Genomic DNA, 25,845 nt, shown 5'->3' with positions numbered 1-25,845 from the left:
TGGACAAGAAGATATCACTCAGAGCAAGGGAAAAGCTAAATGGAGTACTTAGTTCTTAATCAGTTTATATTAAGAAATGTGATGCTTTTCTTCCTATGTTGTAAACGAGGTCTTTAAATGGTTTAAATTATTTTGTTTCTAGTTTATCATCTCCCACTTTATTATTTTTCTGAATTAGAGTTTTTCTTTATATTATTTACATACATACAGCAACAAGTAAAATAACTTCAAATGTTGGAAGTTTCTGTCAACTGTTAATTGGCCATTTTATCCCAATTCAGAGCACTGGACTTTATGTTGAAATGTGATTTGTCCTGATATTTGCTACCTTTGTGGATTTATTTATTGAAATATTCAAATAATGAGGCTTGTTTTGTTTCAAAAAAATGGAAAAAGAATATGGTAGATCTATGGGTTCGATCCCTGGGTTGGGAAGATCCTCTGGAGAAAGGCATGGCAACTCACTCCAGTATTCTTGCCTGGAGAATCCCATGGACAGAGGAGCCTGGTGGGCTACGGTCCATAATGTCGCAAAGAGTCGGACTTAACACGCACACATTGTGAGATGATATATGTTTTGTTTGTGGGTTGATGTGTGTGGTATAATATACATAACATAAAATTAACCAATTTAACCCTTTTAGATGTACAGTTCATTGCCATTAAGTATATTTATAGTGTGCAATCAACAGCACATGCATATCCAGAACTTTTTCATCATCCCAAACTGAAACTCCAGATCCATCAAATACTAACTCCTCATTCTCCCATCCAACCCCTGGCAACCACTATTGTACTTTGTGTCTCTATGAATTTGACTACTCTAGCTATCTTGTACACATAGAATCAAGCACTATTTGTCCCTTCGTGACTGACTTATTTCACTTAGCACAGTGTTTTCAGGGTTCATCCATGCTATACCATGTGTTAGAATTTCCTTCCTTTTTAGGGCTGAAGTTCAGTATTCCATTGTATGTACAGCATACCTGGTTTTTTCATTCATCCACTGATGGGCACTTGAGTTGTGTCTGCTTTTTGGCTATTGTGAATAATGCTGCTATGAACGTGGATCTATGAATATCTCTTTGAGTCTCTGCTTTCAATTCTTTTGGGTATTTACCTAGAAATATTTGTAGTTTTAAGTCACTAAATTTGGGGGCAATTTCTTACATAGGAATAGATAACTAATAGAGGAGCAGATTTGAGAGATACCACAAACAGAAACTTTTTACCCGGATATTTTATTATGAAAACTTTCCAATATACAGAAATGTTGAAAGAACTCTTCAGTGAACATGTATATATCACCACCAAGGTTAAACTACTAATAGTTTGCTATATATTCTTTGTAAACTAGATTAACTCAAATGTAATTGCTCTTCTTATAGATTAAAAATGATGTAATATTGGCAAATGTCATATTATTAAATCTTGTATCTTTTTATATTTTTTCTGAACCATTTGAAAATGTGTTGCAGACTTCATGATATTTCACCTCTCAGTATTTAAGCACTGGGTGTTTCCCAGTGGTTCAGTGGTTAAGAATCCACCTTGCAATGAAGGGGGCAAAGTTTGATCCCTGATCGGAGAACTAAGATCCCACATGCCTCAGAGCAACTAAACCAGTGCACTGCAACTAAGACCCAAATATATAAATAAATAATAATCAGGATTATTAAATAAATAAATAAATAAGCAATAATCATGAGCCAAATAAATGAATGAATATCAGGAAAAAAACACTTAAATATCTCCTAAAAATCCTTAAGCATCCTCATAAATAAACACCATCATCACATCGAAGAAAATTATCCTAATATCACCTGAGAAAATTCCTTAATGAAATTTAGTATATATATATTCCATATTCAAATTTCTCTAGCAGTCCCTGAGATGTGTTCTGTAGCTGAATTTCAAAACGAGAAAATACAGTTCATTACTACATTTGGTAATTACATCCTTTAGGTCTCAAACATATTAATTCTAAAAGAAAGATTCTCAACCTTGTGTCCATGGTCTTCAGGGGATCTCTGAGAGTCCTGAGAGTTAATACAAAATGGTGTGTGTGCGTGCACGTGCTTGCAAATGTGAGGGTAGATTAGATTCTCTAAGTGACGGTACACCAAAGGTTGAGAATTCAGTGTCAGAGTAGTAGATAATTGACTTGAAGAGGGAGAAAAGCCAAGCACCATGACTGAGCAACAGTCCACCAGGAGGCTGCTTCTGGGGAGAATGACATGTCTTTGGACAAATAACATAATCTCTTTGTCCATCTCTAATTTGCGAATAATAATACTGGTCTGCTTACCTGAGTAGAAGGTGCTTGTGAAAATACTTTGCACATCAGAAATGGCTCAGAGGGACTTCCCTGGTGGTCCAGGGGTTAAGAATCCACCTGCCAATGCAGGAGACACAGGTTTGATCCGTGTCCAGGAGGATTCCACATGCCTTGGAGCAACTAGGTCCATGTGCCCCAACTACTGACGCCTGCGCTCTAGGGCCCATGCTCTGCAACAAGAGAAGCCACCACGAGAAGCCCGTGCACCCAACTGGAGAGTAACCCCCGGCTCGCCACAACTAGGGAAAGCCTGCTGAGCAGTGAAGACCCAGTACAGCCAAATAAATAAATACAGCTTAAAAAACAAAAGAAATGGCTCTGAGATCATCAAAAAGCTATGCAGCGTTAGTTACTGAAACTTCAGAGATTTCAAGTTTCTGAAATCTTTGCATCTTTTTTTTTTGCTGCTGCTGCTAAGTCGCTTCAGTCATGTCCAACTCTGTGCGACCCCATAGACAGCAGCCCACCAGGCTCCCCCGTCCCTGGGATTCTCCAGGCAAGAGCACTGGAGTGGGTTGCCATTTCCTTCTCCAGTGCATGAAAGTGAAAAGTGAAAGTGAAGTTGCTCAGTCGTGTCCGACTCTTAGCGACCCCACGGACTGCAGCCCACCAGGCTCCTCCGTTCATGGGATTTTCCAGGCAAGAGTACTGGAGTGGGGTGCCATTGCCTTCTCTTTTTTTTTTTATCTCACTTTTATTTATTTATTTACTTTACATTATTGTATTGGTTTTACCATACATTGACATGAATCTGCCCCGGGTGTACATGTGTTTCCCCATCCTGAACCCTCCTCCCACCTTTCTTCCCATCCCATCCCTCTGGGTCATCCCAGTGCACCAGCCCCGAGCATCCTGTCTCATGCATCGACCCTGGACTGGTGATTCATTTCACATGTGATAATTCACATGTTTCAATGGCACTCACCCATATCATCCCACCCTCGCCCTCTGCCACAGAGTCCAAAAGACTGTTCTATACATCTGTGTCTCTTTTGCTGTCTCGCATACAGGGTTATCGTTACCATCTTTCTAAATTCCATATATATGTGTTAGTATACTGTATTGGTGTTTTTCTTTCTGGCTTACTTCACTCTGTATAATAGGCTCCAGTTTCATCCACCTCATTAGAACTGATTCAAATGTATTCTTTTTAATTGCTGAGTAATACTCCATTGTGTATATGTACCACAGCTTTCTTATCCATTCATCTGCTGCTGGACTTCTAGGTTGCTTCCATGTCCTGGCTATTATAAACAGTGCTGTGATGAACATTGGGGTACACGTGTCTCTTTCAATTCTGGTTTCTTCGGTGTGTGTGCCCAGCAGTGGGATTGCTGGGTCATATGGCAGTTCTATTTCTAGTTTTTTAAGGAATCTCCACACTGTTCTCCATAGTGGCTGTACTAGTTTGCACTCCCACCAACAGTGTAAGAGGGTTCCCTTCTCTCCACACGCTCTCCAGCATTTATTGCTTGTAGACTTTTGGATAGCAGCCATTCTGACTGGCGTGAAATGGTACCAATGGTACCTCATTGTGGTTTTGATTTGCATTTCTCTGATAATGAGTGATTATTCAATCCCAAAGAAAGGCAATGCCAAAGAATGTTCAAAGTACCACACAATTGCACTCATCTCACATGCTAGTAAAGTCATGCTCAAAATTCTCCAAGCCAGGCTTCAGCAATACATGAACCGTGAACTTCCAGGTGTTCAAGCTGGTTTTAGTAAAGGCAGAGGAACCAGAGATCAAATTGCCAACATTCGCTGGATCATGGAAAAAGCAAGAGAGTTCCAGAAAAACATCTATTTCTGCTTCATTGACTATGCCAAAGCCTTTGACTGTGTGGATCACAATAAACTGTGGAAAATTCTGAAAGAGATGGGAATACCAGACCACCTGACCTGCCTCTTGAGGAACCTGTATGCAGGTCAGGAAGCAACAGTTAGAACTGGACATGGAACAACAGACTGGTTCCAAATAGGAAAAGGAGTACGTCAAGGCTGTATACTGTCACCCTGCTTATTTAACTTATATGCAGAGTACATCACGAGGAACGCTGGGCTGGAGGAAGCACAAGCTGGAATCAATATTGCCGGGAGAAATATCAATAACCTTAGATATGCAGATGACACCACCCTTATGGCAGAAAGTGAAGAGGAGCTAAAAAGCCTCTTGATGAAAGTGAAAGAGGAGAGTGAAAAAGTTGGCTTAAAGCTCAACATTCAGAAAACCAAGATCATGGCATCAGGTCCCATCACTTCATGGGAAATAGATGGGGAAACAGTGGAAACAGTCGCTGACTTTATTTTTTTGGGCTCCAAAATCACTGCGGATGCTGATTGCAGCCATGAAATTAAAAGACGCTTGCTCCTTGGACGGAAAGTTATGACCAACCTAGATAGCATATTAAAAAGCAGAGACTTTACTTTGCCAACAAAGGTCCGTCTAGTCAAGGCTATGGTTTTTCCCATGGTCATGTATGGATGTGAGAGTTGGACTGTGAAGAAAGCCGATCACCGAAGAATTGATGCTTTTGAACTGTGGTGCTGGAGAAGACTCTTGAGAGTCCCTTGGACTGCAAGGAGATCCAACCAGTCCATTCTAAAGGAGATCAATCCTGGGTGTTCATTGGAAGGACTGATGCTAAAGCTGAAACTCCAATACTTTGGCCAACTAATGTGAAGAGTTGACTCACTGGAAAAGACTCTAATCCTAGGAGGGATTGGGGGCAGGAGGTGAAGGGGAAGACAGAGAATGAGATGGCTGGATGGCATTACTGATTCAATGGACATGTTTGAGTGAACTCCAGGAGTTGGTGATGGACAGGGAGGCCTGGCGTGCTGTGACTCATGGGGTCGCAAAGAGTCGGACATGACTGAGCAACTGAACTGAAAATGAGTGATGTTGAACATCTTTTTATGTTTCTTAGCCATCTGTGTATCTTCTTCGGAAAAATGTCTGTTTAGTTCTTTGGCCCACTTTTATTTTTCTGGCATTGAGCTGCCATTTATTTTTCTGGCATTGAGCTGCAGGAGCTGCTTGTATATTTTTGAGATTAATTCTTTGTCAGTTGCCTCCTTTGCTATTATTTTCTCCCATTCTGAAGGCTGTCTTTTTACCTTGCTTATAGTTTCGTTTATTGTGCAGAAGATTTTAATTTTAATTAGGTCCCGTTTGTTTATTTTTGCTTTTATTTCCAATATTCAGGGAGATGGGTCATAGAGGATCCTGCTGTGATTTATGTCGGAGAGTGTTTTGCCTATGTTTTCTCTAGGAGTTTTATAGTTTCTGGTCTTATGTTTAGATCTTTAATCCATTTTGAGTTTATTTTTGTGTATGGTGTTAGAAAGTGTTCTAGTTTCATTCTTTTACAAGGGGTTGACCAGTTTTCCCAGCACCACTTAAAGAGATTGTCTTTTCTCCATTGTATATTCTTGCCTCCTTTGTCAAAGATAAGGTGTCCATATTCTGATTATTACCCACATTACAGCAAGGAGAGAATGTCTGTTGTCTTAGGCCAGTGTTCTGCAGTTTCCTGTCTAGGCATGTTCTGGATGACAGAACCAGGAAAGGGTCTGGACTCTCTCTTGATTGGGGTAAATATTAATACCTGTCCATTCACACGTCAGTTGCTGTTCCCTCGTCTGGCTAAGGGTCTGCCTTACAGCCTGGGCTGGACTCCTGCCTAGAAATAATTGGAGTGGGAATAGGACAGGACTTGTTACTCCCAATAGAGCCTTTTCTCAGAGACTTAACTTCCCTCTCTCACCAAAGATAGCCTGTACAAGTTGCTTCAATACCCTTTCTATGGGAAAAGGTAATCTTATCTTTCTATGCTTCCTCCAGAGGCTGTGGACTATTGAGAAATTTATAATAAGAGAATGTGTGCCCAGGCCAATCTGGGTGTGGGGAAAGGGCTGGAATCAGGACCCAGACTTCCTTGGCCAGCTGTTTCAAGCAAGTAAGGTAAGAATGATGACTACCAAGTTCCAGGAAGACTGGAACCCTGGCCCAATAGAAGTTGCAGTTGAGGAGAAAGAGCTATAAAGCCATAATATGATCTCTATTTAAATGAAAACACCTTCTTTATTGATAATAAGCTTAGGAAGCTTTAGTTGGGAAAATTTCTAACCATACTTCCTTCGAGTTCTGTGCCAGCTTTGGTTCTCAAATGCCAGGTGTGAATTTCTCAATGTAAGATCTTTCTAAAACATGGCAAGTTTAAACACAGCCGTTCTCCACCTGCTCACCTCTAAATTCTGCCTTGTTTTCTCAAAATGGTTAAGATTTTTTAGAAGGTGGCAATTAATCTTTCAATAGCCTTCTGTTTAATTGCTAGGAACTTGACAAACTATGCGATCCTTATAAAACCTTTGACGATTTGGGAGCCCATGAGATGAAGCCCAACAGATGTGATTTGGGATTAGCTGCTGACCTAAGAGCTGGTAAGCTATTTAACATCTCTAAGCTTTGGTGTTGTCACTTGTGTAAAAGGGGGATCCAAAATTTGCTCAACAAACACATTTTGAATGTTTACCACATGCCAGGCACTGTTCTAGGCACCAAGGAAGGCTCCACGAGGAGACATGACTGACGTACTCTCTGCTCTCCTTGACTTTATCACAGCATGGGAATACTGAATGAAAGATTGTATAATTAAGTTTATAGTTAAGATTATATAATACCAATGGCAATAACAACTACCTCAGCAGATGTTGTGAGGATTAAAAGAGTCAGTCGGGCAAATTCAAGACTGTTGTCATAATACTAGTTATTAGTTTTGCTAACAATCCTAATTAGTGTAAATATGTGTTGGGTATTAGTTCCTCTCCTGTTTGGGGGCATATATTTAAGTGGTTAAAAAGTAACAGCTACTACGTGACTTAGATGTGTGTTACCCTTATAGGAAATGAGAAGGCAAACATTCCTCCTAGTGTTAGGGACATGGTCTCCCTAGCTTAAGGAAAGAAGCTGAACTAGCTGTTCATTGCTGTCAGGAAGAACAGTTTTAATATTAACGTTAACTAGTGTTAGCCGCTCAGTTGTGTCTGACTCTCTGCGACCCCATGGACTGCACTGTGCCAAGCTCCTCTGTCCATGGAATTCTCCAGGCAAGAATACTGGAGTGGGTTGCCATTCCCTTCTCCAGGGGATCTTCCCAACCCAGGGATCGAACCCAGGTCTCCCACATTGCAGGTGGACTCTTTACCATCTGAGCCACCAGGGAAGCCCCACCGCCTAGCCCTGGGAGTAGAGGATGTGGGCACAGAATTTTGCAAATGGTCTCTGAATCCTGATGCATACCAAATAGTCTTATGTAGAATGAAAACACATTGTGCCCGCATATGGCCATTACTGTAATTATAGATGCTGATGTGATTCATACAGTACAGATTGCTTTAAGTGAATTGCTGAAGCCTTACTAGCATTTTTTTTCATTATATATTTTCTCAATCAAATCTTATCCTGCCTCTTGCTGGCTTAAACCCTTTAACAGCTCCTCATCACATGGGATAAAGTCCACATTGCCTCCCCAGCCCTGCCCTGCCGACCTTTCTTGGTAACTGCTCCACCCCCACCCCGGTCTATTCACCAAGCTCTGACATGCAGGCTCTTCTGGGCCATGACTTAGAGCCTTTGGTGCTCAACTCACAACTTGTTCTGGCATGAACAGATCCAGCTTCTGAGTAGGGAAAGGTATCATTGACCCTTCCCACAGGCGTCGTGTCATTTTGGGGTGGTTATGGGTCCACTCGGGCCCTAGAGCAAGCAGGCCTTGCCTTGGTTCAGTCAGTTCTCCACAGACCACCTCTTCTCCCAGGCCCCTGTTTTACTCTCTGTACCCCTTTCCCTCTGGGAGTCAGCAAGGCCCAGATGAAGGTAAAAAGTGTTAGTTGCTCATCGTCATTTGTCGTTTAGTTGCTCAGTCATGTCCAACTCTTTGGGACCCCATGGACTGTAGCCTGCCAGGTTCCTCTGTCCATGAACTTCTCTAGGCAGAATACTGGAGTCGGTAGCCATTCCCTTCTCTGGGGGATCCTCCCGACCCAGGGATTGAACCACTAGGGAAGCCCCAGGTGGAGGTGAGGTCCTCTTAGCTTCTTCCTCTGTCACTGTTGCATCAGCACTCCAAACAAATACATAAGCCATCTTCCAATTAAAGCCGTTTTCCTTTCAAGGGTTTAAAAACAAGCCGTTTGGAAGTCAGAAACTTCTTGATGTCAGTTTTCCATAGACTCTGTCTACAGTGTTACATGGAAATCCGAGGTCCATAATGCCCTGTGCCTTCACACAGTATGTATGTGAGTTATTTAGATCCCTGGAGAGAGGAGTCACTGATAAAACATGAGGGGGAAGCATTTTTTAGTTCTCCCCTCACCTTTAAAACCCTCCAAAGAGTGAAGAGAAGCAACTCCATTTTTAAATGACAAGGAATAGAAGAAAGCAATCTTTCCATTTTTTTAAATGAAATATCATGTTAACAAAAGAATGTACTTAACATATATATGTTAACATACAGTTTAACAATAACAATAAAATGTACCTGCCAACCAGCTTTAAAAATCCAATTTAACTAGTGCTTTAGAAGGTCCTATGTGGACTTCCCCAGTCACACCCCTTTTTTCCTCTCTCCAGGCAGTGACTGTTTTGCTGAATTTTTACTTAATCATTCCCTTAGTTTTTTTTAGAAACTTACTCTTTTTCTTTTTTTCTCTCTTTTTTAAGTTTTTTCTCTCCTTTTTTAAAATTGAAGTATAGTCGTACAATAAATACTACTTAAGTTACAGCTGTACAATATAGTGATTCACAATTTTTAAAGATTATGCTCCACTTATAGTTATTATAAAATATTTGTTCTATTCCATGTGTTGTACAATATATCCTTGTAGTTTATTTTACACATAATAATTTGTACCTCTTAGAGTTTTACTCTTTATGAATGTTTTCCTTTGCAATATATTTTAATTTGGGAAAGTTTTTGCATTTTATTGAACTTATATGGTATATATTCTTCTTGTGGTTTACTTTTTTTTTCACTCAACAGTATGTTTTTGAGGCCCGTCTATGCTGCTGTGCACACCTATGGTTCACTCATTTTTTACTGCCAGATTGTGTTGAATATGTGCTGAATTATATGAGTATGTGTATGAATATGAATTGTATAATATGTGTACTTATCTGTCCTCCCGGTATCAGTCATTTGTACATTTCCAGCTTCTTGCTATTCAGTACTGAGCATTCTTGTCCCTGTCTCCAGCTTCAGTGACATAAGGAAGCTGTGTACTGCCAAGTAAAGGCAAGGACACTGTTCTGGAAGGCTCATCTTAATGGTCCCATTGTTTAGAACCATAAGGCGAACAGCTGGAAAGATTCCAGAGAAGTAACTCCACCCTGTAGGACACAGAAATTGGGGAAGTGGAAGAAATGGAGAAGCCATGCATAAGCACTGTAGTAATTATTCATGTACCTGACTCTTGGCTGAGGGGACCTGCTGGGAGGAGGGGAGATGGGAGTGGGAAATGAGGGAATGGTATGAGAAAGTCTGCTCTACACTGAATGTTTGTGTCCCTTCAAAGTGCGTGTGTTGAAACCCTGAAACCCAGTCCCCAGTGTGCTGATATTTGGAGGTGGGACCTTTGGGAGGTGATTAGTTCATGAGGGTGGAGCCCTCATGAATGAGATTAGTGCCCTTATAAAAGAGACCCCAGAGCTTCCCCACCACTTCTGCCCTGTGTGGACATAGTGAGAGGACAGCAGTGTGTACACCAGGAAGCAGGCTGTCACCAGACACCAGATCTGCTGGTGCCTTGATTTTGGACTTCTCAGCTTCCAAAACTGTGAGCAATGTTTGTTGGTTAAGCTACCCAGCCTATGATATATATATATATTTTGTAGCAGCCCAACAGACTAAGACAAAGCCTGTCTTAAGGAGTGTTACCACACTGATTCCCTTAATCTTGAAAACCAGGAAGAAGACAAATTTGCTGATACCATGTTTCAGAGAAATGGTCAGTTTAAAACTGTGGTCTGTCCAGATCCCTTGCCTCATCTTTTTCTAAACTAATTTTTAACAAATAGCTGGTCTCTTTCAAAGATGACCCATGACTAGAAAGACATGCATAATTAGTGCAACTTCTGGTAAAACAAAATGGAAATTTGTTTATACCCTTCCCTCCCCCAAAACCCTACTAAAATGATACTGAAGGAATATAAAAGGGCCTAACCCCCACAGGAGTCAGGAGATATCAGGAGAGGGGAGATTTCAACCAGTTTTTAGATGGAGTAGAGAGAGGCACCTAAATTAGCCCAATGGAGAAAGATTGTGTTTTAACTGTCTGCTGACCCCATGAAGCGGTACTGTGTAAAGTGGGTCAAGAGACATAGGATGAAAACAGCTGAACATTAAGTTAGATCAAAGGCCCCTTCCTCCACCCCTTAAAGCAAAGTGACTACCAGACCAAGCAGGAAACTGTAGATTCCAGTGTATAGAAACTAAATCTGAAAGGTGTTGCTGATGTCATTTAGAATTAGAAACACAGAGATTAAGAATATGTCTGCCCTATTGTATGATTCAGCATTTACACTACTAGCTGTATGCCCAAGAGAATTAAAAACATATGTCCAGGGTGTCCCTGATGGCTCAGCGGTAAAGAATCTACCTGCCAATGTAGGAGACACAGGCTTGATCCCTGATCTGGAAAGGTCTCACATGCCTTGGAGAAAGTAAGCCCGTGCACCACAACTACTGAGCCTGTGCCCTAGAGCCCAGGAGCCTCAACTACTGAAGTCCATGCACCTTAGAGCCCATGCTCTGCAACAAGAGAAGCCACTGCAACAAGAAACCCAAAACCTAGAGAAGAGCCCCAACTCACCGCATCTAGAGAAATGCCCAAGCAGCAGCAAAGACCCAGCACAACCAAAAATAAATAAATAAAAAGTTAAAAAAGAAAAATACATGTCCAGGGGAGGGGAGGGATACATTGGAAGACTGGGATTGACAAATACACACTACTAATACAAGGATAACTAATAAGGACCTGCTATATAGCACAGGGAACTCCCCTCAATACTCTGTAATGACCTATATGGGGAAAGAATCTTAAGAAAAGAGTGATATATGTAAATATATGACTGATACACTTTGCTGTACAGCAGAAACTAGCACAACATTGTAAATAAACTATACTCTAATAAAAAATTTTTTAAAAGTCCTTGCAAAAACTTGTACACAAATGTTCATAGCAACATTTTCATAATATCCAAGAAGGTGGAAACAACCCAAATGTCCATCAACTGATGAATGGATAAACAAAATGTATATATATATTAATACAATAACATATTATTTGGCCATAAAAAGAGTTAAGCACTGAAAAATGCTACAATGTGGGGGAACCTTGAAAACATTATGTTAAATGAAAGTGGCCAGTTACAAAGACTACTTATTATGTAATTCCACTCATACGAAATGTATAGAATAGGCATATAGAGACAGACAGTGGATTACTGGTTGCCAGGAGCTAGGAGGACAGAAGAATGGGAAGGGTGCTGCTAATCGATACGAGGTTCCTTTTTGGGGATGCAGATGTTTGGAAATGGTGGTAGTTGTACAACTCTGTGAATATACTAAAATCCACTGAGTCATACAGTTGTGAAGTACAGAGTTGTACATTTATTTATTTATGATTTTCAGTGGTGCTCCATACAGCATGTGGGGTCTTGGTTCCCTAACCAGAGGTCAAACCTGCACCCCTCAAATTGGAAGCTTGGTCTTAACCACTGGACCACTAGAGAAACTTCACAGAGGTGTACTTTTAAACGATAGATTTAATGGCATGTGAATTATTTCTATAAAGAAAGCTGAGTGCCGAAGAATTGATGCTTTTGAACTGTGGTGTTGGAAAAGACTCTTGAGAGTCCCTTGGACTGCAAGGAGATCAAACCAGTCAATCCTAAAGAAAATCAGTCCTGGAAGGACTGATGCTGAAGCTGAAACTCTAATATTTTGGCCACCTGATGTGAAGAAAAAACCCTGATCCTGGGAAAGACTGAAGGCAGGAGAAGAGGATGACAGAGGATGTGATGGTTGGATGGCATCACTGACCCGATGGACGTGAGTTTAAGCAAGCTCTGGGAGTTAGTGATGGACAGGGAAGCCTGGAGTGCTGCAGTCCATGGGGTTACAAAGAGTTGGACTGAGCTACTGAACTGAACTGAATTCTATCTCAATAAGAAAGAGACAGAGTGAGAACCTAGGAGATCCTTCACAACTTTAGCTTTAAATCTAGAGAGTCAAAATAAGAGATTTTAAATTATGCAAGTTTGATTACAATGATAAATTACTGGAAACAGTGAGATTGTCTCTATTGTCCACCAATAGAGATTGGGTTTAAAAATATGATATATCATGCCAGTGGAATGCAATGAAACTAATAATGTGGGAGAAATATATTTAATGACAAAAACATTTTGTGATATATGACATGAAGGAAACAGAGTACAAAACAGTATGTATACTGTCATCTCATATTGTAAGGAAAAATTGTGTATATATCTGTCTGGCAGTATCACAAAGTTAAAAATGGGACCAAAAAAATCAAATCTGTCTCTTGAATGGTGGAACCTCTCAAGTCCCCTTTCCTTACTCTGCTCATAGATCTTAAGTGGCCATTACCTCCTCCCAAAGGAGAGACAAGTAAGCGAAAAGCAGATGAAAAACATACGCTAGAAGAGGGATTACTTTATAAGCCAGAAGGAGAAAGACAAATACCATGTGATAATAGTTGTATGTGGAATCTAAAATATGACATCAAATGAGTATATCTACGAACAGAAACAGACTCACAGACATAGAGAACAGACTAGCGGTTGCCAAGGGGGAGGGGTTGGGGGAAGCAAGGATTAGGAGTTTGGTACTAGCAGATGCAAACTATCATATATAGGATGGATAAACAACAAGATCCTACTGTATAGCACAGGGAACTATTTTCAATATCTTGGGATAAACCACAATGGGAAAGAATATATATATGTGTGTGTATAACTGATTCACTTTGCTGTACAGCAAAAAGTAACACAACATTGTAAATCAATTATAATTCAATTAAAATAAATAAAATTTTAAAAATAAAAAGAAGAGGGATTACTTCAGGAAGCAGGGTCAAGTGAATAAGTCTCCATGACCTCAAAGAATGTAGATGAAATAGTCTCTCCTTGAAAGGAGCACTCAAGGAAAGATGCAAGTGTAAAGCAGAGATTCTAAGGGCACAGAACGATATGGAAAGCAGACTGGCCTAGTTTAGAAAGAAAGGAAGAAAAAAACAGCTTCATCAGGGTAACTATTATATTAGGAGCATAAAAACTGGAATAAATAGAACTGAAAAAGTTTTCTGAATGAATACAATTGAGAACACGAAAACAAAGTGAAACAGGAAAAACCTTGTAAAAATATTTGAAGGAAAGATAATTCAAATTGAAGATATGTACAAAGAATTCAAATATAAACCCAAAGATTAAAATAAAAAAGACCCACATTCCTAAGGTAGAAAACTCTATAAATATAAAAGATATTCACAGATGCTGTAGAAGAAAAATTTCCTGAAACAAAGGTTTGCATCTACAGATTGAAAGGACAGACATATCCTAGGGAAAAACTGATACAGATGGATCATAACAAGGATTGCTAGTTTTTTCCAGTATTAATTCTCCCTTCTTCCATAATTGTAGTTGTTTTTTCTTTTTTTGCTGAATATATAGTCACTGAGAATGAAGATTATACTTTGCAGTATTCCCTGCAGTTAAATAGGGTTATATGACCAACCTCTGACCAATGGGGTATGAGAAAGATTAATATTTACACTTCTGGGCTTCCCAGGTGGCACTAGTGGTAAAGAATCTGCCTGTCAATTCAATCTGAATCTGTCAATTCAGGAGACAAAGGAGACGCAAGTTCAATCCCTGGGGTGCAACGATCCCCTGGAGGAGGAAATGGCAACCCACTCCAGTGTTCTTGGTTGGACAATCCCATGGACAGAGGAGCCTGGTGAGCTAGAGTCCATAGTGTCGCAAAGAGTCAGACATGACTGAACCAACTTAGCATGCATGCATACACTTCTGGGTATATCCTTAAAGGGAAGGAATGTGCTCTTCCCTTTCTCTTTTCCTCTTTCTATTGGCTGGAATATTCATGTTGGTCTTTGTGGACAAGGACCACACCCTAGGGACAGTAGAACAAAACAGAAAGAGCCTGAGTCCCTAGCAGTTTCAGTAGAGCATTGCTGCTGTATCAGTTTACATCATTAAATGAGAAACAAATACACTCTGCCTTAAAACCACTGTTACTTTGAGTTTCTGTCTGAATTTGAATCCTAAACAATACAGTGATTAAGGTATGTATTGATGAAGTTGCTAAAATTTAGAGATAAAGAATTTTAAGTATGTCCAAGTAGAAGAAGCAAGTCATGTACAAAGAGTAAGGTCATGTATATTATCATACGTGAAATGAATCACCAGTCCAGGTTCGAAGCATGATACAGGATGCTTGGGGCTGGTGCACGGGGATGACCTGGAGGGAGGATATGGGGAAGAGGGAGGTGGGAGGTGGGGTTCAAGAAAGGGAGCACATGTACACCCGGGGCGGATTTGTGTCAATGTATGGCAAAACCAACAAATATATTAATGTAATTTGCCTCCAATAAAATTTAAAAAAAAAGTAAGGTCAGTTATCTTTAAGCTTTTCCCAATGCAAAACTCAATGTCAGAAAACAAAAAGCAAGATCTAAAAAGATCCGAGGGAAAGAATGAGTCAAGAATTTTTACCCAATTTGCCCTTTAAGTATAAAAACACAGGCCCTTTGAAACATGCAAGAATCCATGAGACCAATAGGAAAAAAAAGACTACCTGATGACAAAATGAAGGGTTGACTCCAAAAATGGAAATGGAAAAGTCATGGTAAAAGAACAGTAATGAGCACCAGATCCACTTAAATACAGAACCAATCAAACAGCCATGGAAATTGTGGTAAAAGAATGAAATGTAAATATCATTCATGTTTCCTACGTGAAGATGATACAACCAACAAAATTATTGATAAAAGGAGGAGGCAAGGGGAGAGGAGATGGAAGAAGATATATGTGTTGATTTCCTCATGTTGTCTTGGCTGGAAATCAATCGATTGTCTAAAACTAAAACGTTTTTTAAAACGACGCTAAAATCATGTTATCCTTTTTAAGAACAAGGTCTATTTTTAGGAAGCTGCATATCTTGGTGTCAAGAAACATTTTCTGAAGTTCAAGAATTCCTTCAAGTTCTTTCTCCTGATAAATGTCATGCTTTGTTTAAAAGAAAAATGTGATCCCACTTTTTGTAATGCTATTGTAGGTATTTCCATTTTCTGTGAAAGTTTGTTTCTCACCTCCAAACACAAAAACGAACATACACTTTCTTTCATTTTTATTTTTGTCTGTATGTTTGTACATAAACCCCATTAACTAGACACCTGAGAATCCTCTGGTTGTCTACTTTTTCCTCATTCCACGTCTACCCTATGATAAGCCAGCTTTAGTCTCTCTAAGCCTTTCTCTCCTTCCCATCCCATGTGATCCCTTGCCTAGCTCAGGTCCATAATACAGATCACTTGAACTGTTAGCTTGGCCCTAAGTCAGTCACTGTGCTTCCCATGTCCTGCCTACCCCCCAACCCTGCTTTAGCTCATTATTTCTCTCATTCCATTGTTCTTTTTTGAACATAGGGTCTGATCTCATGATTCAGTTCAGTTCAGTCGCTCAGTCGTGTCCAACTCTGCGACCCCATGAATCACAGCATGCCAGGCCTCCCTGTCCATCACCAACTCCCGGAGTTCACTCAAACTCATGTCCATCGAGTCGGTGATGCCATCCAGCCATCTCATTCTCTGTCGTCCCTGTCTCCTCCTGCCCCCAATCTTTCCCAGCATCAGAGTCTTTTCCAGTGAGTCAACTCATCGCATGAGGTGGCCAAAGTATTGGAATTTCAGCTTTAGCATCAGTCCTTCCAATGAACACCCAGGATTGATCTGATAGCCCTGCTTATAAACCTCCACGGCTTCCTATTCTCTCCACAAAGACCAGCCTTCATTCTATGGAGTTTTGGCGACCTTTCATCACCTTATTTTGGCCTTATCTTCTATCAGGACTCTGACAACTCTGTTTTACTTTTTATTATTATTATAAAGTTTTTGTCTGCACTCCAAGGCACATGAGACCTTAGTTCTCCAACCAGGGTTCAAACCAGCACCCCCTGCATTGGAAGGTGAAATTTTAGCCACTGCACCACTGAGGAAGACCCCAACCCTATTTTAAAGACATGCAAAACGAATCAAAATTACCCCCCAAAAATCCATCTGTTTTAATGTTTCTCTTTGAACATGCTCCTTCTTGCCCCTGGAATGCTTTCTCTACTGCTCTGGATTTCTATTCTGTCTAAAGACCAGCTCAAAAACAACAAACAAATAAACTAAACCCAGAAAACAAAAGAAAAAATAAATAAATAAGGACCAGTTCAATTATCATCTTCTCTAGGAATCTTCCCTGTCTCTCGAGACAGAGTTCTTTGCAACCTCATTTCCCATCCCACAAAGCTTTACAAAATGTTCACATCAAAAATGATTTTTCACACTGTAGCATGTCCAACTTTTTGAGACCCCCATGGATTATATACAGTCCATGGATTTCTCCAGTTCAGAATACTGAAGTGGGTTGCCTTTCCCTTCTCCAGGGGATCTTTCCAACCCAGGGATCAAACCCAGGTCTCCCACATTGTAGACGGATTCTTTACCAGCTGAGCCACAAGGGAAGCCTAGGAATACTGGAGTGAGTAGCCTATCCCTTCTCCAGCAAATCTTCCCGACTCAGTAATCAAACTGGGATCTCCTGCATTGTAGACGGATTCTTTACCAAATGAGCTATCAGGGAAACCCTATATAATACTCAGTTGATATTAGTGCCTTCCTAAAATCTTGCGAGTTCCTTAAGAGCAAGAACTGTATCATCTTCATCTTTGTAGTTCTTGGGCCCAGAAGCACCTGACACATAATGAGTATTTGTAGCAGAAATTGCTAGGTACCTCATTATTCCTTCAACATCTCAATTGGGGTAGCAGTGTACCCAGCTAAAACACTTTCCTATGTTCCTTTGTAACTGGGTGTGCTCATGTCCTTACATTAAGCACATTTATTGTTTTATAATTTTAAAATAATTGTATTTATTTAGTTTTGATTGTGCTGGGTCTTCACTGTTGTGCGCGGGCTTTCTCTAGTTGTGGCGAGTGGGGGCTACTCTCCGTTGTGGTGCTTGGGGTTCTCACTGCAGTGGCGTGCCGTCTTCAGTGGTTGTGGCCCAAGGGCTTAGTTGCTCCGAGGCACGTGGAGTCTTCCCGAATTGGGGATCAAACCTGTGTTGTCCCCTGCATTAGCAATTGGATTCCTATCCACTGCACCACCAGGGAAGTTCCAGCACCTTAAAGAGTAAGTGGAAGTGTTCATTGTGGCTTCCTGGAAGTTTCCTTAAACACAGAAGGGAAATATTCCCTTCTCACCCTTTGTTGTTACTTCTCCCTAGAATGTGGCATCTGTAGCTTCAACAGACACAGCGAACAACGAGGATCTTGGGTCTCCAATGACCGGAAATTTCGTTGCCCTGTTAGCCCTGATTTTCCGACTTCAGACTTCTTATACCCTTAAAAGAAACATATTGTTATTAGCTTTTTTATTCTTCCAAATGTAGCCAAATATAATCAAGAATGATTCAATTAGTCAGTGAGTACTTTTTGAATATGGAGCATCTCCAAAATTATGTGACTTCTGTTTTGTCCCACCTACCCACAAATTTGGAACAAAAGTTAGCACTTCATTATATCAACTAATCACCACAGGTTCCTTGAAACAGTCATTTCTTTGACTTTTTTACTTGAGTTCTGTAGTTTTTAATTGAGTCTTTTGTCTATAGTTTTAATTGTGTTAATTGCAAAATTAATATTTTATTAATTCTGTAAAGTTGATTCCAATTTGTCTAATATGTAAGTGAGATAAAACCTATAAATAGATCAACTCACAATTTGAGGAGTGGGCAATCCAAGCAGAAAGTCCAAGATGGGGGAACAGTAGAATCACACCTAAACCCAAGAAACTCAGAGTTCCATGCTTCTCCACCCCCTCCCCCAGGGATTGCCTGGGCAGGTTCCCTACCTTCGGGGTTTCCCAACATCTTTCACTGTGATGCAACACAGGCTAGGGCACCCCACCCCCCTCCCTGCGCAAAGGAAGTTTACTTTTGGTTAATGGGTGTGGCAAGATACTGGAGGAAGGCTAAGTAGGAAAGAGAGGAGGAGAAGAAAGTGACTTTTGAAAAATGTATAGAATCAGGACTTCCCTGGTGGGACAGTGGATAGGAATCCTCCTGCCAAGGCAGGAGACAGGTTCTATCCCTGGTGCGGAAAGACTGCATGCTGAGGCACAACTAAGCCTGTGGGCCACCGTTACTGAGCCTGCACTCTGGAACCCAGGAGCTGCAACTGCTGAAGCGCCTGTGCCCAGAGCCGGTGCTCCACAAGAGAAGCCACTGCAGTGAGAAGCCTGTGACCACAGCTAGAGAGAAGCCCCCGCTCGCTACAGTTAGAGAAAGCCCTCGCAGCAAGAAGACCCAGCGCAACCAAAAAATAAAGACATAATTTTTAAATCAGTAAAAATAAATTATTTTTTTTAAGTGTGTAGAATCAAAGAAGTGGGACTTGTTATAGGGTTGGGGAGCTTGAGGACCAATGATGGGAAGTGACTCACCAGAGATCACGTGGCTATTAGCTATGATTCTTTCAGTTTCAAGCAATAGAAGACAACTCTGATGATCTTAAGCGAATGTAGAGAATTCATTAGAAATCAAGTGATGTTGCACTTGGAACCCACGGAAGAGTTCTAGGCTCCGTATATTGACCCCTCACTATGGAGGGTGAAAACTGACGGTCACCCCTTTCTCCCTATCTTCTCAGTCAACCCATGGAAAAAGTTTCCTTTTATGGCACAATTCTATCATCCCCAGAGTGACTAAATGTCTTCTTTTTTGTTTGCTTGGTTTTCAGTGTTTTTGTTGTTGGTTGTTATTTGCTAAGTTGTGTCTGTTTGTGGGACTCCATGGACTGTAGCCCACCAGGCTCCACTGTCCATGGGATTTCTCAGGCAAGAATACTGGAGTGGATTGCCATTTCTTTCTCCATGGGATCTTGCTGACCCAGGGATCAAACTGAGTTTTCAGTGTAGTTATTGCTAATTCATTCCTAAACTCCCCACTCCTATCAGAGTGGTATTGAATCTCCTAGTGTGTTCAAACACATGGTGTTCCATCAGTTTCATCTCCTGGAAGAAACCTCTCCCAGTGCCTTTGATCTGATCTCGTCTGATGAGTTACTCTTTAGGGCTGCTGTATAGGGTGGCCTTGGGGCCAGAATCTTGGATTGAACCCATGCCCTCTGCAGTGGAAGTTCAGAGTCTTAACCACTGAACCACCAGGGGATTATCTAGCTGTTTTAAGTTTATGTAGAGAAATACATTTGATTCTCTCAAACCTGGTCCAGAAACCCTGGGGAAAGGGCTTCTCTGGTGGTCCAGTGTTTAAGACTGTGCACTTCCACTGCTGTGGGCATTGGTTCTGTCCCTGGTCATGGAGCTAAGCGAGCATGCCCTGTAGTGTGGTCAAAAAAAAAAACAAAACCTAGGGAAGTGAGCATTAGTCAGGTGTCCTCCCACCTCGGGCTTCCCAGGTGGTGCTGGTGGTAATGAACCCACCTGCCAATGCAGGAGAAGTAAGAGACATGGGTTCTATCCCGGGGTCGGGCAGATCCCCTGGAGAAGTAAATGGCAACTCACTCCAGTATTCTTGCCTGAAAAATTCCATGGACAGAGGAGTCCGGTGGGCTACAGTCCATGGGGTTGCAAAGAGTCACACACGACTGAGCGATTGAGCATACACCTCTTAGACCAGTTGATTTTGCCCAGGAGAATAAAGCACCACGAGTGGCTTGGGAGTAGACTCTTGTCCCAGCCAGGACCAATCGTGTGGCAGGAGGTGGAGTCATATTTTACTAACATGGCAACTCCCATAGTCCCAGAGATGGGCAGGAGCAGTCCCTAGGAAAGGGGCTCTAGAGGGATAGTTCCTTAGGATCTACTATAGATAAGACAATGGACTTCCTAGGTGACACTAGTGGTAAAGAACCCTCCTGTCAATGCAGGAGACAGAAGTGGGTTCCATCCCTGGGTTGGGAAGACCTCCTGGAGGAGGGTAGGGCAACTCGCTCTAGTATTCTTGCCTGGAGAATCCCATGGACAGAGGAGCCTGGTGGACTACAGTCCATGGGGTTGCAAAGAGTCAGACACGACTGAAGTGACTCAGCACACACGCACAGATAGAAAATAGAAGGTTGGAATCTGGGAGTTTTTTTATTTTCCCCATCTTGTTGGTCAGTCATAATGAAGGCAGAAACCAGAGGGATAGGACAGGAGAGAAAAGGCCCTTCACAGTTCCTGGAGTAGGAGCTGAGTGCCCACAGGAAACCTGTGATTCTTTGCTGCTACTGGGTTAGAGGAGGGAGAAGACAGTTTATGCACACAAGCTGGAGCAGGCAGAGGGACACTGTGGGGTCTCCAAGGAGAGACTCGAGTAAGAAGCCTGTGATACATTCTTTGTCTCCCGGCCCTAATGCCCAGGCCTGATTTTCTCTTATACACTAGCTGTGCAGCACCAGTTCCTGCAAAGTGCTCATCAAGAATTTCTGGGAGTCTTTTGAGGTGGCTCACAAAGACTTAGGAATATGTGGGGGCCTCTCTGGTATTAGGACTGTCCTGAGGCCCCCACCAGGTATCTTCTGGGATCAACAGCTTCTGGAAAATGCTGGCGCTTGTTATGCTAACACAGCAAAATGCTCTATTGTAGAAAGAGGAAAGACTTGGTTCATCCCTATTGTATTACATTCGTTGGAGGGGCCCTAAAGCTACTTCTGGGCACACCAAAATTTGAAAAATAGAAATCTTTTTCTACTTTTGTATTTCTAGTTGAGACGCACTGTGCCCATCTCCTCCCATGACCAGAGGTTTTTTTTCCTCTATTGGGCCAAGATGGTCATGAATTAGTAACTCATTGGTATTTTGGGATGAGAGTTTTCCCCGAAGTCTGTTCAGTCGCTCAGGCGAAAAAGCTGCCAGAGACTCTCATGCATATCTGAGTCCCGGTTTTTGCTCCAAATTACGTTATCCCAGTCTCAATATGTTCAATGTGTTTTCTAGTGTGTGTTGATTAACATTAGGGAAAACTAACTAAGGGGGAATCCAGTTCTGCATCTCTGACACCCCTGGGATTGCAAATGGATGAGGACAATCACATGTGTTTAAGGACAATCCTTTATAGCTAGCATTAGGACTGCTTTTAGTTGCAATAACAGACTACCCAACTAATGGAGCTTAACCCAGGGGTGAGCAAACTGTGCCCTGCAGGCGAAGTCTGGATTTACCTGTTTTTGTAGAGTGCAAGAGCTAAAAATAGCTTTTAAATGTTTAAATTATTGAACAAAAGTTAAAAGAAGTGTAAGACTTTGTCACATGTTAAGATTGTATGAGAGCTCAGCTCAGTGCTCTGTGATGACTTTCAAGGGTGGAATGGGCTAAGGGGTGGAAGGGAGGCTCTAAAGGGAGGGAATATAGGTATACCTATAGCTGATTCACTTTCTTGTGCAGCAGAAACTGTCATAACATTTTAAAGCAATTATACTCCAATAAAGAAAGATTATATGAAATTCAAATTTCAGTGTCCGTAATAAAGTCTTATTGAAACACAGCCAAGTGTATTCCTTTCCATGTTGTCTATGGCTGTGTTCATGCTCCAACAGTCAAGTTGAATTGGTGTGAAATCTGCTTAAAATATTTATTATCTGGCCCTGAAAGAGTATGCTAATCCCTCACTTTACCAAAAAAAAAAAAAAAATTGCACTATTTACTTAAGAATCTGAACATAGGCATTTCCAAGATTTAGTTCTGCAGTTCCACAAAGTCCAGGTGCTGAACTGGTATCTCTAAAATTGTCATAGTCTTTCCCTCATAGTCACAAGATGGTTGCATTAGCTCTAAGTATCACATACAATATCACATCCAAAGGCAGGAAACAAGGAAACAATAGGGAGGCAGTGAAGGGCCTTATTAGCATGCTTCTTTAAATTTATCAGAGAATTTCCCCCAAATTCCACTGAAAATCCCACTCAATCTCACTGGCCAGCATTAAGTCACTAAGTCACATGACCCCCGCTGCAATGGAAATGGCTAAAGCCACTGTACACCTTTGAATGACTGCCGCATACATGAGCTGTAGGCTGTGGCAGGGTGATGGATTAGTAGCAGTGGTGTGACAGCCAGTTGTGCCTATCTCTTTCCTACTCTGTGTTTTGAAGTTTGTTGAAACTGATCACAGGGGCAATACTTACACCACAAAAATAAAAAAACACTATAGATTAAGCAGTTTTATCTGCAGATCACTGACTAGGGATGTTTTTTATTTTGCGTATGTTTTTCTAAGTTTTCTACAATGAACGTGAAGTTTATAATTGAGAAAAACAGAAAGTGTGCTTGTAAAACAAAAGAGGCTGTGCCTTATGCCGTATTTTAAAAATTAACTGAAAATGGATAAAAGACCCAAATTTAAACGCTAACTTTAAAAGAAAACATAGGTTAAAAGCTTCATGATGTTGGATTTGACAATGATTGCTTAGATATAACACTAAATGCACAGACAACAAAAGTAAGATATGTAGAGACTACACCAAAATTAAAAACATCTGTGCATCAAAGGACGCAATCAAGACAACCTATGGAATGGGAGAAGCTATTTGCGAATCAGATACCTGATAAGCTGTTAATATCCAGTATATAAAGAACTAAAATTTGACAACAAAAAATAGAACAAGCAATTCCATTTTGAGATGGACCAGAGTATACCTATGACTGATTCATGTTGCTGTGTGGCAGAAACCAACACAATATTTTAAAGCAATTACCCTCCAATTAAAAATAAATAGATTTTTTTAAATGAACCCTGGACTTGAGTAAACACTTCTTCAAAGAGAATATACAAATAGCCAGTAAGCACATGAAAATATGCTCATGGGAATTCCCTGGCGGTCCAGTGGTTAGGACTCCACACTTTCACTGCTGAGGGCAATATCAGATTCAATATCCGGCTGGGGAACTAAGATCACACAAGCCATGGGAAGCAGAAAAAAAATAAATAAATAAAAGATGGTCAATATCACTAGGAATATGATTAGGGAAATGCAAATCAAAACCACAATGATATACTACATCATACCCATTAGGATGGCAACTATAAAAAAAAAAAGTGTTAATGAAGATGTGGAGAAACTGGAATCCTCATTTGATGTTGGAGGGAATATAAAATAGTGCATCCACTATGGAAAATAGTATGTGCTTCCTCAAACTATTAAAAATAGAATTAGCATGTGATACAGCAATTCCAAGATCCCAAAGAACTGAAAGCAAAGTCTTGAAGAGATATTTGTGTATCCATGTACATAGCAGAATTGTTCACAATAGTCAAAAGGTGGAAGCCATCCAAGTGTCCATTGGTGGATGAATGGATAAACAAAATGTGGTGTATATATGCATGCAATGGAATATTACTCCGCCTTCGAATGAAAGGATGGAGGCTACAATGTGGATGAATCCTGAAGACATTATGTTAAGTGAAATAAACCAGTCACAAAAAGGCAAAGTATAATGCCATTTATATGAGGTTCCTGGAGTGGTCAACTTCATAGAGGCAGACTAGAAGGGTGGTTGCCAGGGGCTGGGGCGGGCAGTGGGCGCAGGGAGCTATTGTTTAATGGGTATGGAATTTTAGTCTTGCAAGATGAAGAATATCCCGGAAATTGGTTGCACAACAATGTGAATGTACTTAACACTACAGAACTGTACACTTGAAAAATGGCGAAGATGGTAAATTTTATATTACGTATATAATTTTATCACAATGAAAAATATTTTGGGGGGGAAATTCCCTGGTGGTCCAGTGGTTAGGACTTGGTGCTTTCCCTGTAGGGAAAATGAAAGTGTTAGTTGATCATTTGTGTCCCCCATGGACTGTAGGCAGCCAGGCTCCTCTGTCCATGGAATTCTCCAAGCAAGAATACTGGAGTGAAAAAAAAAATTATAAATTTTTATAATTTTTATTTAAATTAAAAACAAATTTTTAAATAAAAATTATAAAATTTTTAATTTAAATTTAAAAAAGAATACTGGAGTGGATAGCCATTCCCTTTTCCAGGGTATCTTCCTGACCCAGGGATTGAACCCAGATCTCCCACATTGCAGGCAGATTTTTTACTGTCTGAGACACCAAGGGGCCTGGGTTCAATCCCTGGCCTTGAAACTAAGGTCCCATAAGCCACACAGCATGGCCTATATATAAATATATGTATACATACACATAATTTTTTCCCTTGGGTGCATGGTCTGGAGTCATTCAGACCATGGGTCTGAATTTGACATATCATCATAGGCTATCCTACCCAACTACTCCCCCAGTAATAGAATCATTTACCTTTACACCAAGAAGGTTAGGAAATTACTAGAATCTGCACATGGCATGTGCTCAGGCCGAGGTCAAGAAGTTTGTGCTGTGAAACCTAAAGTTCTTATGAGATTGTCTGAAATGAAGAAAGTATGGCAGCAGGGCTTCCAATGGTTCCACGTCTGCTAAATGTATCTGTGATAGGATCAAGCATGCTTTCCTTCCTCCAAAGTGCGTTTCCCTAGTAAACACAGCAAACAGATGAGGGTCTTATTTTTTATTTTTTGGTCACACCACTAAGATCGCATGTGGGATCTTAGTTCCCTGACCAGAGATTGAACTTGTGTCCCCTGAAGTGGAAGCATGGGGTCCTAACCACTGGACCTCCAGGGAACTTCCTCCTGAGAATTATTTTTGCTTCACATTTCCTAAAGTCTAGTCTTCAGTCTTCTGCTCTTTTCTCTGCACAGATTCAGCCGTTACATCCATGTAGGTACCTCTGAAACCCCAATCCCCCCTTACCTTTCCGATGACTGTAGACCCACACATCCACCTGCCTGAGAGAAAATTCCACTTTGCTGTCGGGTCAACGCTGTCCCCAGAGTTCAGTGCTCCGAACTGACCTCGTCGTTCTTCCAGGCTTGAAACCTAGGAACTGTTTTCCACTCCTGTCTCTCCCTTGGCACAGTTAGTCACCCCCTACCGCTAATGGCTTTCACACTCATCATTGTAAAGCTGTGGGTGTGCAACCTTTCACACAGACTGGGCAGAATGGGTCCCCACCTGGGATAGGCTAGTGTCACTATTGAAGTCTGTTACAGACATCAGAAGTGGTGTGTGACAGGGGCAAGGGCAGGGGAGATGAGGACCGGGGCAACGGGAGGAGGAGGAGAACTGTGGTCAAGGT

The 25,845-nt window shown here is 41.1% G+C and overlaps 1 long non-coding RNA gene across 1 annotated transcript; it reads left to right on the top strand.

Moving 5' to 3' along the window:
* The first annotated feature begins 6,188 nt into the window (after positions 1–6,188).
* On the top strand, positions 6,189–14,891 carry LOC148776145 (uncharacterized). The gene is made up of 3 exons (XR_016038689.1): positions 6,189–6,305; positions 6,679–6,784; positions 14,271–14,891. It is a non-coding gene; the product is annotated as an uncharacterized LOC148776145 (long non-coding RNA).
* The last annotated feature ends 10,954 nt before the right edge of the window (positions 14,892–25,845 follow it).

Source organism: Moschus berezovskii, chromosome 11, assembly GCF_049115385.1.
Source record: "Moschus berezovskii isolate FMDL1 chromosome 11, NW_MosBer_1.0, whole genome shotgun sequence".
Lineage (NCBI taxonomy): Eukaryota > Metazoa > Chordata > Mammalia > Artiodactyla > Moschidae > Moschus > Moschus berezovskii.
The sequence above is the reverse complement of the archived record's forward strand: the minus strand, read 5'-3'. Positions and strand labels throughout refer to the sequence as shown.